Source organism: Taudactylus pleione, unplaced genomic scaffold (genome assembly GCF_031769625.1).
Source record: "Taudactylus pleione unplaced genomic scaffold, aTauple2 ptg000671l, whole genome shotgun sequence".
NCBI classification, from domain to species: domain Eukaryota; kingdom Metazoa; phylum Chordata; class Amphibia; order Anura; family Myobatrachidae; genus Taudactylus; species Taudactylus pleione.
The window spans coordinates 9,688,257-9,708,035 of NW_028285073.1; the positions used below are offsets into that span (position 1 = coordinate 9,688,257).

A 19,779-nucleotide genomic window follows, 5' to 3' on the forward strand; every position below is an offset into this window, starting at 1 on the left:
AGGATTATGGCAGGTTGGCCCTTTTACAAGGTGCTGGCAGAGGGGCACTCTTGCAATATGCTGGCTGGTTGGCACAAACAAATAATCGTTCATTACACTTAAAAAAAATCTGACAGATAATCGTTCATAAAATCGTTGGTAACAAAATCGTTGTGTGTGTGTGTGTGTGTGTGTGTGTGTATGCAGCTTAAGACTTCTCTGCTTTTCACTTTCTAGGGTGATAAGGGTGGCCAGGAACATTGGGAGCAGAGGAGGCAGCATGGTGCCCAGGATCAGCATGGCCGGGCATTACAGGAGGAGGAGGAGGGAGAAGGCCGGAGGCTGGTGAGCACATTCATATAACTGACAGATCATTTACTTGGAGACTGATTTGCACTGACAGGTCCTGCTGCACTGTCTCCTCTCTGCACTTTCCTGCTCACATCAGGGACTAGGGAGGAGCATATTATCATGAGTGGGATTAGATTTTAGGTGGAGGGGTGTAGAAACTACTAGTAACTCTGTGATGGGTTCTCAAAAAAAATACAAGGAAGAAAAAGTAATGGTACAGCATACCGTTGTATACCACCCCACATCCAGCTATGTATATGTATGTATACATGTGTGTGTGTGTATCATCCATTTCATTTGGGACACGTGAATTACACAGATTCTGTGGCTGATTAAAACCAGGTGAAGTGGAGACTTGAAGTCAGCCAGCTACAGGATCTGTGTAACTCATATGTGTCCTGGATACAGGGATGATATGGCAAGCCTATATACAGTATGTGACACTATTAGTGAGAATAGAAGTAATACTACTCACGGAGAGAAGGCCAGATCAGGAAAGCAGACGGTACGGGATGGCAGTCAGAGCCGGGAACTTGCTAGGTGTGGGAAGGCAGACATCATGGTCACTAGGTCAGAGGCTGATAGCAGACAGGTGTCATGGTCAGATCCAGGCACAAGGCCAGGGGCAGCTATTTGGTGGTTTCTCTATGTCCGCCATCCGCTTGCTGGTAGGTGGATCACTGATATGCTAGTTTGCCGCCTCCTCCTTTGCCCTCCACCCACCCACATACACATAATTACTGGTTGTTACTGTGCCCAGGCTCGGCCACTTCTCACCTAGCGATTGTGAAGCTGTTATTGCTGCTTCCCTTGCATTTGTATCATGCAAACCCACTGTCCTTTGTAGATATTTCCATATCTCTCTCAAGTCAGATGGAGTGAGCTCGTCGTAAGATATGAAGTCTTTTATAGCTGCAATGTGCCTCACAGCTGCCCCAATGTCCGGAGAATTGAGCAGAGTTTCTGCAGCCTTGGATAACATTGTCTTTAGGAGGTGTTTCTTAGCCAGGGTCAGATAAATGGCATTTATGGTCCTGATGTCCCAGCACTCACTGCCCTCTTCCAGGGTGATGGTCTTGCAGCCCAGGTGTGGAAGGCACTGGAAGAGGCAGACCACTGCAGCTGATACCATTTCCGAGTTATAGCTGTGCAGCTTTACAAGTAATGTGCAGCAATGTTCCCGAACTAGTCTGGTGACAGGACTACATGGAAGCGCTCTGCATCGCTGTACTAGCTCACCAAACTGCCGGGTAGCATATACTTGGATGACATGATTTTTATAATAGAGATATTTGGTGATGAGGCTGAGGGTGTCATTGTATTTGTGCCAAGTTTTCTTCTTATGCAGTTGAACAACGGGCAGTAGAGTTTTCAGGATGACGGGGACCAAAGCCTGATTTCCTTTTTCCTGTAACTCTCGCACAAGTGTAAATGCTTTTCTGAATTTCTTAGCCGTGTTTGGAAAGGCCTTTGTGAAGTTTTCAATGCACCCTAAAACTATGAGGCGAGTATGGATAACCCCATCCATCGTGCGTAATATAGCGCTAACGATGACTTTATGTAGGTCTGCAGGGAGAGCGCTTGGAAACGCCAAGAAAGTTGCACAAATTGTGACACTTGTTTGTTTTGTATATCACGTGAGTCACATAGTGGCCTTAGTAGACCCACAATTTCTCTGCACATCCCGCTCTGGACAACACTTCTGACAAAGTTGTTAGCACCTTCATACATATTAGGGAAAGTGTCAGATGGAACGTTCTGATATATTGTTCCTGGGCCATAAGTAATGAGTCTTACACTGGGCTCCTGATCCGTGCTGCTCACATCACTGCTGGGTGGTGGAAGGCTCTGCAGATGGCCAGCCAGTAGATAATTCACTCGCTCTATGGTGGTGGCGATTATTTCTGTGACCTCGGGACACTCCCAGTTTTGTGTTTCCCAGTTGGTGAGGATAGTGCAGGCTTTTGTGAATAATAGTCTTATATTGGGCTCTTTCATACCATCACTTCCATAGGCCACAGCAACATTGTTAATAAACATGGAAAGAATCCTTTGGGTGGCAGGATGAGCTGTAGTTTCCATGTCTGTACTTATGTGAGATAACATGTATAGCTTGTCAATGGAGTGCACGGCGGGATAAGACATTATTGCAGACAGGGTGGTAAATGCAGACAGCGGCCGGGCGTAGTTTGAGCAGGTCTTATTGTAACCATAAGCTGGTAAATAATTGTCTCCGTGTAGTCCCTGGCTAAGTAGTAAAGTACTTTGCTGGCTGAAAGCCAGATGCCCTCACTGGTCACACCCTCTGCCTCTGTCATTGCCTTTACAATCACCGCTATGATATTTTTAAATAAGCTGCTCACATCCAACCTTTGCTCTAAAACATGGCACAAAAAATCTAAGACCATATGTTTCTCTGTAATGGCCAAGCAGCGCCACTTCTCTCTGAGGACATTGTTTATCCTGCTGATTTTATGCACAAGGGTCCCCAACGTCATAGAGATAATGATCTCAGGCAGGCATCTTTTTATCACAGGAGAGTATAGAAGCTTCGAGTCTTGGAGAATACACTCCCTGGAGGGCTCCATAATAGCTAATTTTGTACTGCGGTCTCCTTCCTCTTTTCAGTCATCCAGTGTCACATTAGTTGTATAATTTGCTTTACCAGTAATTTTAAATGTAGAAGCTGGAGATAAAACAGAGGTGCCTAGAGGGGTAGTAATCTCTGTGCTAGGCCTAAAGTTATTAGCCAAAGGTGTTATTCTGGCCTTACCCCAAGTTGGTTCTTCATCCAAAGATGGTTCCTTATTGGAATACAGTTGTCTATAATCCAATAGTCATAAGTCTTTTTGCAGTTCGCTATTCAAACTCAATTAAATTGAGCAGAAATCACTCACAGGATCAATGTGGAACAAACTGTCACCACAAAGTGGCTGTCAGTAGCTGGGCATGCTTTATATAGGGGGAGCATGTGATTGTGACATCACAGACATGCAGGTGGCAGTTAGAATGTTGCAGGGCCTATGCTTAGGAAAGGGACTAATGCACTGATATAACCTCTAATCTTATCATGTCTACCATTATTTAAAACAATATCTGCTGTCTATCACTACCTTTGTGCGCAGTTATAAGGATGGTGCAACTCAGAATAAGAAATAGCAATGCAAGAGCTTAAAGGAAAAGTATCTGAGATAGGGCACTATTATAATTATTGTTATTCTGAATGAAAAACAAAATCTTCATTAAATATGCATTAAAATTCCTATTAGTGTTGTCCCACGTACACCCCTTTGCCAATAGCAAGTTAGCAATGTATTACATTATTAGTGTGCCGTAAAGTGCAAATGTGGGAGTGAGACTGTAATATTATAAACTGCTTCATAGTAACATAAGGCCGGTTTTCACAATTGTTTTAATTGGCACATGATGCTTATTCCCAATTATTTTGTAAAAAATAAAATAATGGTAATATTTAGCATCATACATAAGAGTTTATCTAACATGGGATTGCAAATATCTTACATTTTTCTAATAGCATGGGGTACATACAGGTATCTCTTACCTAAATGTTGGCAATTATCTGCTGTTGATAAAACCTCAACTACTATAGTAACATGGGGATATCAATAAAATAATTCACATCCTCATAGTATAGAAAAAAGTGCTAAAAATCAGTGCCATACCCCCTTGACGTGAGACCACGACCCCTTTTTACTGGCGCACGGCTTCACCATGCGCACTACTCTACTCACCACACCGAGTGTCACCCAGTGGAGGGATGTCACCGGGTATATGTATTATACACATTGCGGGATACCCGAAAAATGTATGACAGGAATTCCACACCAGATATATCTGAGATATCTGCTGCAGTTTCCTTGTTTATGAACGCAATAGCAGCCCCCACAGGTTTCTATGGGGGCTGCTGCATTGTGTGATTCACCAAGCTCCGGAATGTATTAGCCATTCTAGTCTATAGGCTACATGTTGTGTAATGTAGCGGGAGAGGGATCCTCGGGATCCTTCCCCGGTAATAGCCACTTGCGCATGTGCTGTCTGATAGCTGCGCATGGGCAGTAGGTCCTGTAGCATAAAGCAAAGTGATCACTGATGCGATCACTTTACTTTACACATAGCGGAGTCCCTGTCCATGGATATGATTTTTAATATAACCTGTTTTTTTAAAAGAAGAGGGATCTATCAAAATCTGATGTTCACAACACGTTTGTGGAATTGTATCACGCCACAAACAAAGGCGATTTCTGAGGACCTCAGAAGAAGAGTTGTTAATGCTCATCAGGCTAGAAGACGTTACAAAACCATCTCTAAAGAGTTTTGACTCCACCAATCAACAGACAGATTGTGTACAAATGGCGGAAATTCCAGACCACTATTACCCTCCCCAGGAGCGGACGACCAACAAAGTTCACGCCAAGAGCAAGGTATCTAATAGTTTGCGAGGTCACAAAGGAACCCAAGGTAACCTCTAAGCAACTGAAGGCCTTTCTCACATTAGTTAACATTAATGTTCATGAGTCCATCATCAGGAGGACACTGAACAACAATGGTGTGCATGGCATGATTGCAAGGAGAAAGCCACTGGTCTCCAAAAAGAACATTGTTGCCCGTCTGCAGTTTGCTAAAGGTCACCTGGACAAGCCAAAAGACTATTGGAACAATGTTTTGTGGACAGATGAGTCCAAAATAGAGCTTTTTGGTTTAAATGAGAATTGTTATATTTGGAGAAAGGAGAACATTGCATTCCAGCATAAAAATCTCATACCATCTGTGAAACAAGGTGGTGGCGGTGATATCATGGTTTGGGCCTGTTTTGCTGTATCTCACTCAAGACGACTTGCCATCATTGATGGGACAATTAATTCTGAACTATAACAGAATATTTTAGAGGAAAATATCAGGACATCTGTCCAGGAGCTGCATCTCAAGGGAACGTGGGTCATGCAGCAAGACAATGACCCAAAGCACACAAGTCATTCGACCAAAGAATGGTTAAAAAAGAATAAATGTAAAGTTTTGGAATGGCCGAGTCAAAGTCCTGACCTTAATCCAATCTGCATAACGGTGGGTTTCGTTCTGATCAAAATGAATAGTTACACACGTGTCCATTTCAGTGAGTGCAAATGAACACACTTTATTTACAAGTAACTAACAAACAACCAATTAACATATAAAGTATACAGTATACTCAACTTTGGTCTATATATTCAGATGACACAAGTAGTTCATCATCTTCAAGTTAAGATGTACTTCATCTTCATCTGGGGAGCCCTCGTTTCAATAACGCCCAGGTAGTTCAATTATACATTGCAGGCACCCTACTGCAGTCTCAGGTCCATACACAAGCCAAAGAGCCTTTGTCTAGGTCTTGATTTATATACCATAGTCTGGGTGTTGGTTTTCCGGATATTAAGCCCATGTTAGTTGCTTACTGGGTATCAAGCACTGATTTGTACAGCATAGCATGGACCATACTTATCTCTTGCACATGCTCTGTAAGCACTAACATATACTCAGACAAAGAAATACAGTAATGATGTGTCATAATGTCTGGAGATAAACTTTTCCAAAGCCCCTTTGTGTAGAATAACCCATAATGCTTAGCATCTCTACACATCTTAAAATGGTCACCCCACTGGAATGTGGCTAACTGTCTACTGATAAAACCATATAAACTATGAATGGCTCATTATACATCTACTAATAATGACAGGTACAAGTTAGGGCCTCGCAATTTATGTCTTGTTTGACCCTAAAAGGTGAATCTGACCAGTCTATGAATAGACTGCATGTATACAATCTGTTTTCAAACCTCAATGGGGCCTAGCACAGGTTATGTGTTACAACTTATATGCCTATGTAGAAATTAATTATTTAACCCACTGGTTACACAATCGAAATGTTGTGGAAGGACCTGAAGTGAGCAATTCATGGGAGGAAACCCACCAAGATAACAGAGTTGAAGCTGTTTTGTACGGAGGAATGGGGTAAAATTCCTCCAAGTCGATGTTCAGGACTAATCTGCAATTACCGGAAATGTTTAGAAGCAGTTATTGCTGCACAAGGGAATCACACCAGATACTGAAAGCAAAGGTTCAGATTCTTTTGACACTCACATATATGTGATATTGGATCATTTTCCTCAACAAAAAAATGAGCACGTCTAATTTTTTTGTCTCATGTGTTTGATTTGGTTCTTATTATCTACTTTTAGGACTTGTGTAAAAATCTGAGGTAGTTTTAGGCCAAATTTCAGCAGAAATATAGAAAATTATGAAGTGTTCACAATCTTTCAAGCACCACTGTATATACAGTACTGTGCAAAAGTTTTAGGCAGGTGTGGAAAAAATGCTGCAAAGTAAGATTGCTTTAAAAAAAAAATAGAAGTGTAAACAGTTTATCTTTATCAGTTAACAAAGTGCAAACTGAATCAACATAAGAGCAATCTAAATCAAAGCAATATTTGGTGTGACCACCCTTTGCCTTCAAAACAGCATCAATTCTTCTGGGTACACTTGCACACAGTTTTTGAAGTAACTCGGCTGGGAGGTTGTTCCAAACATCTTGGAGAACTAACCACAGATCTTCTGTGGATGTAGGCTTGCTCAAATCCTTCTGTCTCTTTCTGTATTCATAGACAGACTTGGTGATGTTGAGGTCAGGGCTCTGTGGGGGCCATATCATGCTGAAGATGGTTATTAATGACATTGGCTGTATGTTTGGGGTCGTTGTCCTGCTGCAGAATAAATTTGGAGACAATCAGATGCCTCTCTGATGGTATTGCATGATGGACAAGTACCTGCCTGTATTTCTCAGCATTGAGGACACCATTAATCCTGACCAAATCCCCAACTCCATTTGCTGAAATACAGTCTCAAACTTGCAATGAACCTCCACCATGCTGCACTGTTGCCTGCAGACACTCATTATTATACTGCTCTCCAGCCCTTTGGCAAACAAACTGCCTTCTGTTACAGCCAAATATTTAACATTTTGACTCATCAGTCCAGAGCAGCTGCTGACATTTTTCTGCACTCCAGTTACTGTTTTCGTGCATAGTTGAGTCACTTGGCCTTGTTCCCACGTCGAAGGTATGGCATTTTGGCTGCAATTCTTCCATGAAGACCACTTCTGGCCAGATTTCTTTGTACAGTAAATGGGTGTACCTGGGTCCCACTAGTTTCTGCCAGTTCTAAGCTGTTGGCGCTACTGCACTACTTTTCCTTGGTCGACCACTGCGTCTACGTTCCTCATTGTTGCCCGTTTCTTTGTGCTTCTTCAAAAAAGCTTGAACAACACATCTTGAAACCCCAGTTTGCTTTGAAATTGTTGCCTGGGAGAGACCTTGCTTATGCAGTGTAACTACCTTGTGTCTTGTTGCTGTGCTCAGTCTTGCCATGGTGTACAGTATGACCTGTGACATGAAACTGTCTTTCACAACCTCAACTTTGTAGCAGAGTTTGGCTGTTCCTTACCCAGTTTTCATTTTAAGCCTCCTACACAGCTGTTTCTGTTTCAGTTAATGCAGGGCCGGACTGGCCATCGGACACTTCTGGCATATGCCAGAAGGACCGATGGCCTAAGGATCGGCTCAAGGAGGGGGAAATGAAGAGACCCCCGCCCTCCACCCCACGGCTCCGGAATCACTGTAATGTTGCGGAGACGGAAGGCGTGGAGGCATGGATGGGCCGGCGGCTGCTGTGCTTGGCCGGGGACAGATGGGTGCGTGCCGCGAGGCCAGCCCCCGTGACTCACAGCACGCCCCTCTGAATTTAACCACGCCCCTCTACACACGCAAGTGCAGTGCGGACTGCCAGGGCTGAAATACAGCCCCAGTCCGTCCTTGAGTTAATGACTGTGTTTCAACCTACATATGAAAATGATGATCATTATCACCTGTTTGGTATGATTGGGTAATGACAGCCGCTCGCGAGTGGGTCTGAATCAGGCCCACAGACCTCTAGTATAAAGCCTGTTACTAACTGTGTCTCAGTGTCTGTGCAACGTTACTTTCAGGTCTTTATTTGACTCCTGCCAGATCCCTGCTGTGCCTGTGGGTTGCTGTGGACCTTACTATATCTCCGCTCATGTTCCAGCTAAACTTCTGATGCCAGTTACTAGAGCTCAGCATAGCCATTGCCTAAGTATTGCTTTCTGCTCCACTGCTGTGGTTTCACCTTTTGCTGCACTATTTACTTTGCCTATTTGCCTCTCACTCCTGTGGATATCGTATCCATCTTCATTACAATTGTCAACTGCACCATTCCAGTTTTCATCACCGCATCGCGGGGCTCAACCCCGTTCCGGATTCTAGTCACACCGCAGGGCTCAACCCAGTTTCGGAAACCACACAGCTTCACAGGGCTCAACCCTGCTTCAACTTTCATTGCATCACGGGGCTCAACTCCGCTCCGGATTCTAGTTACACCGCAGGGCTCAACCCTGTTCCGGAACCACACCGCTTCACAGGGCTCAACCCTGCTTCAACCTCATCGCATCACAGGGCTCAACCCTGCTCCGATCTCACCGCTTCACAGGGTTCAACCCTGTTCCGGCCTCATCGCATCACAGGGCTCAACCCTGCTTCGACCTCATCGCATCACAGGGCTCAACCCTGCTTCAACCTCACAGCATCACAGGGCTGAACCCTGCTCCATCTTTCACCGCATCACAGGGCTCACTCTGCTCCGGATTTCCATCACTACAGGGTTCCATCCAGGTGATGCTCCTCTATACCATCCTGAGGTGTTAGCCTCATACTGGACTTGGGGTTCCCTACCATATTACTTTTCTGTGTTAAAGACTATATTCATTATTGCTTATGTGAACCTCAGTGACTTTATGTGAGATGTTGCTATTATATTTCTCCTGTGAATAAACTATTTACTTTTATTCCGTGCTATCGAGATTTCATGAGTCTCAAGTGTCAGCAGCCATGACACATTGGCCTCCTCAGTTATAAACACACTACATTGGCTTCCACAGGACTAAAACACACATCATTGGCCTCCACAGGAATAAAACACACTTCATTGGCCTCTATAGGAATAAAACACACTACAGTACTAGATTGCTGATCTGACCACTGTGGAACACTTGACAACCGCTCGCGGCACACTAGTGTGCCACGGCACAGTGGTTGAAAAGCGCTGGCTTAGCAGGAAGCAGCCAGAATGCAGCAATTGGCCATTAAGGAAGCCCGGGGGCAACAGCAGTTGGATGTTGGGGGGAACCGGAGGCAACAGCAATTGGTTATCGATGATCTCTGCAGGCAACATCACCACGATTTCAAAGACTTAAAAGAGGTGGTACAGCATCGAGCAGCGCTGTGTGGAATTCCTTCCACAGACATCACACCTAGCCCCAGCTCCATACGGGCTGTAAAAGATGGCAAACAGTGATGATGTGGAAGCCTATATAACTTTTGAAAGAACAGCTGAAAGAGAAAGTTGACCTAAAGATCAGTGGGAACCGTAAAAGGCGTGTTTTGACTGATGCCCTGGGCGATGACAGACTCAAAACTGAAATCTTAACTTGTTTGGGTGTCACAGTGCACAACGAGTTAATCTCTGGGAATACCAACTGTATAAACCTCCCCGCTCTCAAATGCATGACCTCATCCATCATATCAAGAAGTGGCTACAACCAGAGCCACAGATTGTGGAAAGGATTATTATTGACAGATATCTATGGCCCCATCCTGTCATTCTGTGCAAATGGGTGACCCTACAACAGCAGAGCAGCTGTGCCAGATCAAGGTGATTATTATAATACATGCTCATAAATGAAAAGTGCCACTTCAAGTGATCCAGTTGCATAAACATTGTAGTTTATTAGCAACCAATAAGAAAGACTCTGTACGGTCCTTTATTCAGCTGTGCAAATAGATAATGAAGAAAGGTGCAGACTTATATAGCACAAAATGCTGCCATAAAAGGAAATGTAAAAACAAACAGAAAATGAAAACGCAACATACAGTTATTAGCATGCTCTGCACGGAATCGGTATGAGATGCCGGTGCTCGGGATCCCGGCAGTTAGAATACCGACGCCGGCATCTCGAAAGGGTTACCATACCGACATTTGGTGGTCGGTCTGCTAACCCTCCCCCTCTCCCTACTCTAACTCCCCCTCTTTGGTGTCTAACTCTAACCTCCCCCCTAGTGCCTGACCCTAACCTCCTCCTCCCCGGTGCCTGGGCCTAACCCTCCCCCTAGTGCCTAACCCCGCACCCTAAACCTAACCCCCCCCCTTAACACCCCGATACTTACCTTCGGTATCCCGGCGGTTGGGATGATGGCGCTGGGCTTCTGACCGGCATCAGGATTTCGGTGACAGTAGTAGGTGAGTCAGCTTCCAGACCACCGGGATGCCGAACGCAAACTGTCTGTGCACTCACTTTGCAGGGATGCCCAGTGTACTTGGAATGCTCTGGGCATGATACTGCCCTGTGCCCCTCCCCCTCTCTCGACATAACATCATGATGCTTGGGGGCAAAGCCGACACAAGGCGTGTTTTAGCCCTACTACGTCCCTGTGGTTTTGTGTGAACCTGAGTAGTCCTGGCAAGCTCTGAATGTCTATTTCTTTTTCTGCCTACATATAATGGATCAGCTTTTTACCCTCTTCCTCTGACTATTCTGCAGCAGCCCCCGATAGAGATTCTGGTGAATGCACAAACATTAGTGGTTCAACTACTAAAGGGTATGGAATACTCATTCTATTGTGATATATCAATTTTGACAGTTTTTTTTTATTACTTTTAAGGTGCATACACACGTAACGATTTTTTGAACGATTTAACTATAACGACGTCGTTCCTGTTTGTAGTTTGTAGTTCATCCTGACTGACCAACTGAACGATTTTCATTAAGGGAAGTTACAAAAATCGTTTGTAGTTTAAAAAATCGTTCATTACACTTTAAAAAATCTGACAGATAATCTGACAGAATCGTTCATAAAATCATTGGTAACAAAATTGTTGTGTGTGTGTGTATGCAGCTTAACAGTTTACTACTGCTTACTTTATGTTTTTTTTAATGTGTGACTCAAATCAGAATTCCCATTGAAATTGTGAGGTATATGAAAAAATAAGGGGGACTGAATTTGCCCTTTTAGGAAAGGTGTGTGTGTTTTGCTGTGTGGGCTGAGACAAAGCCTCTTGTGTTCCTGTCTTCTGGCAGAGATAAGTGCATTGTGCCTATACAATTGAGTATTTATTGCGTTATTCCTCCCTGCATTTCTTTCACTAGCTCTACTTCAGTCTCTATTCTCCCTCACTGTTTCTTTTGCCCCCCCTTTTTTCACCTACATTTCTCTTTTTCCTTTCCCTCTCCTCCTGTGTCCTCTCTTTCCCTGCATCTATTTCTAACTTTCCCTGGCCTCATGTCCCGCCCGCAACACACTCTCAGAACCAACAGCGATACCGGCGTCTGACGCCGGAGGGTAGCGCGACTTTAGTCCCGTGGACGATTTGGCGGCTGCTGGCTCACGGCGGCGGGCGGGTCAGCGCACTCCTGCTGCTGTGCCGAATAGAGAGGGGGAGGTTGTGGGCTTGAGATCGGTCCGGTCTCAAGCTCCAGCATGGGCTCCCAGGGCCGGTAGATGGCACAATGCCCCACAGCCCCGAATTATGAATGGCGGCCCTGGTCAGCTCCCTCAGTCTGTTCGGGGGTCGGGGCTTAGGCGCCATGTTGAACACAGGCATCAGAGCTTGCTGCAGGTGGGCTCTGGCAGCAGCTCTGAGATGGTGGAGTGGCAGTCATATAGGGTTAGTGTTGGTCATCCGTTTACCTGATGCCAGTGACAGTCATGGGGATGCAGCTGTTGACGAGGAAGTGGCATCGGACCATTCTTCGTGTGACGGGCAGGCAAGTACATCAGGTGGGTCTCATTGCATATCGGATGATGACAGTAGCAGTTGCTCTTCATCTTCATCGCTGGTGTCAGACACCAGCAGCTCTGCTAGGGCATGCAAGCGGGCTGCTAAATATGCTAGACGCAAAGCCGACCGGCGTGATAGGTCATCTAAACGCCGTAGTTTAGACAGGCGTGATGCCACTTACACAAGTTGTAAACGGTCACTGGGAGTCCGCTGCGATAATACAGCAGTCTTGCGTTGTTTGCGCCCATGTTGTAAGCGCAAGATAAATAATGGTCTGTATGTGGATATTTTTGTGCTCACCGACAAGGTGAAAAAGGATTTTAAGGCAGCCAAGGGTAAGGGAGGAGTTGGCCTAGACGCCTTCAAGTCCTTTAGTAATTGGATTGCGGGTTTCTGCATGTTTGCATCATGCTATTTGCTAACTCGTCCTGAGGAGCATTTAAATGTTATTAGGTACCTGCACCAGATTAATAGCATGCAGCGCAGTGAACGGGGGTATGTCTGGAAGGCTTACGAGAAAGAATTTAGTCGGAAGCAGGATGGTAGGCTTGTTATTGAGTTTGGCGGTAAGGACGTGGAGTTGTGACTAGAAGTCACTCAGCCGCTGTGTCTTACAGCTGACGCAAATGTTTTGCTTTTAACAACGCAACTTGTACACAGAGGCAACGGTGTCGTTTTTGACACCTCTATTTGCGTTGCGACGGAGTCCATCCTGTTTTTAAAGGGTCCTGGCTGGCTGGACAGCAGTCTTCCAAGCCAACAGGGAATACCGGTGCTAAGTAAGGCATCATCCCCAGTGCATTTGGATGCTATGGTCAAATGGTTGGGTTGGTATCCAAACCCTGCGGATGCACAGTTTTGTATTCAGGTTTTGCTTTTGGTTTTTGTTTGCCCATTAGGGGTGAGGTTAGTCTTGGTTTCCCAAAGAATCTGCGGTCGGCGCAGGAGTGAGCCTCGGGCGAATGGCAGGGCCCTTTGAACGACCTCCACTGGAGGATTTGATCCTTTCTCCCGTGGGAGTTGCTCCGAAGAAGTCTCCTGGTAAATGTAGGCTCATTCAGCATCTATCCTACCCTTCAGGGTCATTGGTGAAAGATGCTATACCTCCCGAATTTTGTTCGTTGGTGTATCAGTCTTTTGACGATGCTTTGGAGATTGTTAGGTCGTATGGCCCTGGTGCTCTCATGGCTAAGATAGATGTGGAATCGGCCTTCCGTGTACTTCCTATGCATCCTGAGTCCTTCAGGTACATGGGTTTCTGCACGGATATTTTATAGACAAGTGCTTGCCTATGGGATGCTCCGTTTCTTGTGCCTTTTTTGAAAAATTTCACACCTTTCTTCATTGGTGTGTGGAGTCTTCGGGATAGCTCACTATCTTGATGATTTCCTGTGTATGGGTCCTGCCGATTTGGAGAGTTGTGCGTTTCTTTTGTTCTCCTTGCGAACTTTGTTTTTCCTGTAACAGTCTGTGCAGTTTCTCTTCCCTGCCTGGGGTGTCGCTCTCTTCCCTGGTGCTTCAGCACTCTGGCCCTGATTCAGAGCCGGACACTCTGACAGAGCACTCGCTCTGAATCAGGGCCGTCCTTCCTACTTTTTGTAACGGCCTCCTGGCCGCTCGCATAGCTGTGGGTGACCACCCACAGTTATAGCGAGCGGCCAAAATGATGGTCGCGATGGTCAAGACCATCGCGCTTGCGACGAGACCCTTGCGGTAGGGTCTCGCTGCCGCAAGCCCTGGAGTGCTTTTGGCCCTATCATAGCCAAAAGCACTCCCAGTGACATCACTAGTGATGTCAGTGGGGCCGGCCCCAGACGGTAGGCGTTCCCATGGGAACGCCTCCGTCTGGGCAGCCACGCCCCCGGCACGCCCACCACAGGGGGCGTGCTGTCAGTAACCATTGACAGCACGCCCCCTTTGGTGCGAGACCCATAATGACGGCTTGGCCGTCGTTATTTGGGTCGTGCGCATGCGCACTTGGGCAACATCGACCCGCTTGCGAGCGTTCCGCGCTCGCGAGCGGGTCTGAATCAGGCCCTCTGGTCTAAGTATCAACTGAGCAATTAGTTGACGCAGCAGCTGTGAGCTGCACCTGAACTTCCTATATAGACCAGCCACACAAGTTCCCTGGTGCCAGTTCATTAAGTCAAAGACTGCCTCAGTGGGCTGAATTCAATTAGGCTGCAAAAACGATAATTTATTGCCAATGGCGCCATTTTCACTTATCCCCATATTCAATTTCAAAGACTTTTCGCAGGTGCGAAACGTCTTTGTCAAAAATCGGGGATAAATTTTCACCTAGGAATAGGTGGCGAATAAAAAGTGCAGAATTGGGGTGCAGACTTAAAAAAGTACCCTGCATCCCTTGAAATGTGTCAAAAAATGTTTAAAAAGTTAGATAGGACACCCCAATAAAAGTGGTTTCGTTTTGGGGGCAAAAAAAAATGGGGGGACAAACTTAAGAACTAGCAAAATAGAATCAGGGGGTCCCCAAATACACTAGTGGATTAATTCTGGACACTTTTAGGAAATGTTGAAAATTTTGCGTTTAGTCATTATTTTTACATTATAATCACTGATAATTTATATTCCAATTGAAGTATATGTGAGTATAATCATTACTATTTATTTTTAAGTTGTCATTTGTCAAATTTCCAGTGAAAAATTCAGTAAAACCACAGTTTTACAGGTATACTTTTGTTATGGAAAAAAAAATATGCAATTTCAGCAATACACAAAATTAATATTTCATTGGATATTCTCTGTTTTAAGAACAACTTTGATTCGTTGAGGCATTGAGTGAACCAGACGTCCCAGATCTTCAGGTGAAATAAGTGGTACCAGGCCTGGATTATGGCTTCGATCAGCTTTCTCTTATTACTTAGATTTTTTCGTGATACCATCACTTTAAGCCTTGACCAAAGATTTTCTATCGGATTTCCTGGCCAAGGCCAGACAGTGATTTGGTGATCACCGAACCACTTCATGGAACTGTTGGCGGTGTGGCATGGCGTTCCATCCTGCTGAAAGATACACTTCCGTGGGTCAATTTCGAAACAAATCCTCGATTCTGGGCAATAGTATCGCCTCCAGCACTGCTTCTTGATACTTTTTGGCATTGATATTGCCATCAACAACAGCCAAACGTCTCACACAATGGCTGGCCATGCTGCCCCACACCATCACACTCACTGGGTGCTTCATAGTTGCCGTGGTGCACTCGGGCAAAAGATCTTCCTTAGGCTAACGCCGAACAAATTTCACTCCATTGCTCCCAAAGATGCTGATTTTGGTCTCGTCGCTCCAAATTATTTTGTCCCAGTCTTCTTCTGTCCATTAATTGTGTGCCAGAGCCACATTTATACATTTCTGCCTCTGTTTGTTTTTCTGGTTTAGTAACGGCTTCTTACTCGGGGTCCTAGCTCGCAAACCATTGTCACAAAGTTTTTTTCGTATGGTTCGCTCACAAACTTGGACACCAGATGTTTTCATTATGTTAATGGCTTTTGCAGACCTTCGACGGTCCTGCAGGGCCAGGCGACAGATTCTGCTCATCTTATTTTGTAAGTGTGGGCTTTCTCCAAGTTCTTGCGGCTGACTTCGTCGATCCACTGCTCGCAACCCTTATGCAGAGTTTCCTTACACCTGACTTTGTTGCCCCACCGCCCAACCTCTTTGCAATTTCTTTATAAGTATACCCTTCCTCACGAAGCGTCATGGCTTTGCCTCTCTTCCCAGGCAACCAGTCAACACATTTCGAGGTATTCAGAGCCATTTTAGTCGTTACTCACACTTTGACCAGAGCTGCAACTAGCTTTGAGGATTGATTGTAAAGGCTGCCACAGTCTGGATGAATTGAGTGCTGAACAAAGCACATGAGCCTGCATGGATGCTGTGTGGGACCTGCTCCCGGATCCTGTCAGCATGCTGCCTGCTGTGACTGGTGACAGTCTGCATCTTCACCACTTCTTTAAAGACACATAAAGGCACCTGTCGAGACCGTTTACAAGCCCCTAATACCTTTAGCAGGCCAATTCAAGAGTACCCATAGTGATCCCCCTTGTCAGACAATCTTTTGGGGGGTGACAGGCTGATTTGCCCAAAAGTGACAGGACTTTTAGATACTTACCTTTCAGCGGGGTCCCGTATTCGCCGATTCCTAATTGAATACAGGGATACGCGGGCATGTGCCCGATACTTTATCCCCGGGAAAACCTGCAATGACGGCAAAAAGTCCGACCTCTGACTTTTCGCCTCAAATTGAATTCGGCCCAGTGTCTAAATTCCGGATTATGCTACCAGCTAGAATTCCTTGTGTTTCCTGTTGTCTCTAAAGCCTTGTCTCTGCAACCTGATATCCTCTTGCATCTCATGTAAGTTGTCTTAGACATTTATCTGCTTCACCAGAGCTCCACTATCCAGGACTTATCCAGTTACTGTTTCACCTGCTTGACAAACTGCACTTACAATCCGGGACTGTGTTGTATCGCTATCCAGTGTGTTTGCCAAGGCATATTCTTCCCAGTTACTTGTGCCTTTCAGATTCTCTGCAGCATTCTAAATCAGAGCCTCCAATCATCTGTTTTCACCTGTGCATTCTGTTTAATCAAGTACCTAGTGTACCTGCACTTTATAGTATATTCTGGACATTTCAGTCAACACTCCTATTTATTTGTCAACCAGGACTTAGGGGCCCATTTATTAAGGATCGCATTTTGCAATGCGATCAGGGCATGCAGTATCGCCCATGATCGTATTGCAAAATGCGATCATACCGGCCGAATGTATGACCCGGCACATGCACGGAGACGGGCTCCGAAAAGAGCCCGTCCCTGCGATGTGGCCGGAGCGCATTCCAGGCTGCTGCGCATGCGCAGTCCCGCGGACTGCACATGAGCGGCGCCCATTGCCGGCGGAGGGATCTGGAAGATCCCTCCGCCGGCTCAAATGCGGTAAGTGCCCATAGGACACAGCGGCTAACGCTATCTTCAGATGGCGTTAGCTGCTGGGGTCAATATCGGGAATGCGAAGCATTCCCGATATTGATACATTTGGCAGCATCGCATCCCCCATAGAAATCTATGGGGGAGGCGGCTGCCGGCGGCAATGGAGGGATCGAAGCAGGTATCGGAGATACCTGCTGCGGTCCCTCCTTCATACATTCGGGGGATACTAAGTATTTGAGGTAAACCCCCGAAAACAGGTGTTTTCGGGGAATTTACCTCAAATGATCTTTGATAAATGTGCCCCTTTGTGTATCCATATACTTCATCCAGCATTTGTCCTCTTCCTAAAGTCAGTTTCTATTCCCTACATTATCCTGGACTGTATTTTCATTGCATACCTGTTACTCGGAAATGCCTATGTGAACATTGTTACCTGTTTGTTTATCTTCCTGCCTAAATATTGCACCACCCTCTATGACAATAAATCCTATTAATTCATCTTAATGAAGCATTGTTTACTGCAAGTATGATCACACAAAGGAAACCCCACTTGAATCCTGACAGTATGAACTGGCCTGTTCTGATACATCATTGTCTTTAGATTCTGTTCATCTAGGGATTTTCAAAGAAAAGCTGTACTAGTTGCAAGCTTTATTAACTGGTATATTATTTATATTACGTGAATTTCAGGGGAGACTGGTGAATCCTATTAAAGTGCCTCCAGGAAAAGAGTTTTCTTGTGAATTAAGCTGCCCACACACATAGCGACATTTTACCCGATCTGGCCGATTCTGACACATTGGAACAACAGATTGTGTAAAATATAGCCAAATCCTGAGTAAATTGTGAGTCCCCACTTACGATCACGATGCGATGTGCGTCCCCGCTGGTCGAACATCGCATCGTCAGATCTGCCGTGCAGTAGGGCAGATCTGACAATCTAGGACACGTTACACTGTAAAAAGTCTGGATGCAGGAGAGTTCGTATGAAGATGGGACACCTAATCGTGTGCAAATCGTGTGCAGAGCTGCCGGGGAGAGTTTCAAGGGAAATCGTACACATCGGTTGATCGTGAGCAAATCACTATGTCTGTGGGCACCTTTAGCAACTATGTTTGTTAGGTGTACTTCTCCTGAACAGACAAAAGGCGGTTTCAGAGTTTCCCTCGTCCTAGTCTCTCAGAAACTGAACACCAGCATCGTAGGGATAATCAACTTTGCTTGTATCGTATGGGTCCAGGACATTTTATATTAGCCTGTCCCATTCAGAAGCCTAGAAATGGAGTCAGAGTGTAACCCAAATCTTTAAGTACCATCTGTCCAGCAGCTTCGGTGGGTGCTGCCCTTGGCAGGGGTTTAGAGTTTTCCATTCCAAAAAGGTGCCCCGAGTCTGCAGTCCTAGAAGGATCTTCTGGGTTCAGTGAGCCAACAAGCGGTCCCAAATATCTCTCCAAAAGAATGGCTTCAAGTTTTTCAACTTACAAGGGTCTTAGAGTACCGCAGTGCCAGTTACAAATATAAGTACACCAACTGAAGTTTCATGTAATACCATCAGTCTCAAAGCTGGTCTTCACTCTGCTAGTCCCGAGCCTGTCACTCCAAGTGTGGGTCCCGAGCCTGTTGCCCCAATTGGAAGTCCCGAGCCTGTCGCCCCAAGTGGGGGTCCGAAGTCTGCCTGTTCAAAGGAGGGTCTCCTGCCTGCCACTCCTGTTATGAGTTTGAAGCCAGATTCACCTCACAAAAGTTCTAAAGCTCCAGAAGGGATCTCTAGTGCCAAAGCCACAGGAAGAGTCTCAAAAGCCAAACTCCAAAGTAGGGTTTTGCCTCAGCTCTAGAGGAGGTGTACAGTGCTGTGTCCCAGGAGGGGTCTCCAAGTGCCGTGCCCCAAGAGGGGTCTCCGAGTGCCGTGCCCCAGGAGGAGTCTCCGAGTGCCGTTCCCCAGGAGGGGTTTCCGAGTACCGTGCCCCAGGAGGGGCTTTGAGTGTCCAGCCCCAGGAGGGGGCTTCGGGTGTCCAGCCCCAGGAGGGGGCTTTGGGTGTCCAGCCCCAGGACTTTTGGTGTCAAGTCCCAGGAGGAGGCTTCGGGTGTCCAGCCCCAGGAGGGGACTTCGGGTGTCCAGCCCCAGGAGGGGGCTTCGGGTGTCCAGCCCCAGGAGGGGGCTTCGGGTGTCCAACCCCAGGAGGGGGCTTCGGGTGTCCAGCCCCAGGAGGGGGCTTCAAGTGTCCAGCCCCAGGAGGGGGGCTTTGAGTGTGCAGCCCCAGGAGGGGGCTTTGATCGTCCAGTCCCAGGAGGGGGCTTTGACTGTGCAGCCCCAGGAGGGGGCTTTGATCGTCCAGTCCCAGGAGGGGCTTTGACTGTCCAGCCCCAGGAGGGGGCTTTGAGCACAATGTCAATCCCAGGAAGGGGAATCAGCATCTTAGTTTCTCATAGCACAGCTGTTAGGATCTGCAGTTTCCATCCTGAGGCACAGCATTAATTACTGCCTGTCTGTGTGTGCAGCATCAGGTGCACATTGATTGATTCTTCTGTCTGAACACAGCCCAGGTGCTCAATATCTGTCATTTAGGGAGACTTGCATTGATTGGACTCAGTCTCTGTTAAAT

At 46.1% G+C, this 19,779-nt stretch overlaps 1 protein-coding gene across 1 annotated transcript in view; it reads left to right on the forward strand.

Moving 5' to 3' along the window:
* The first annotated feature begins 299 nt into the window (after positions 1–299).
* TNFRSF9 (TNF receptor superfamily member 9) overlaps positions 300–19,779 on the forward strand; it is a 71,584-nt gene continuing 52,104 nt past the window's right edge. The window contains exon 1 of the mRNA XM_088455755.1: positions 300–324. The gene's annotated coding sequence lies outside the window, so the exon portion shown is untranslated. The remainder of the gene's footprint in view (positions 325–19,779) is intronic.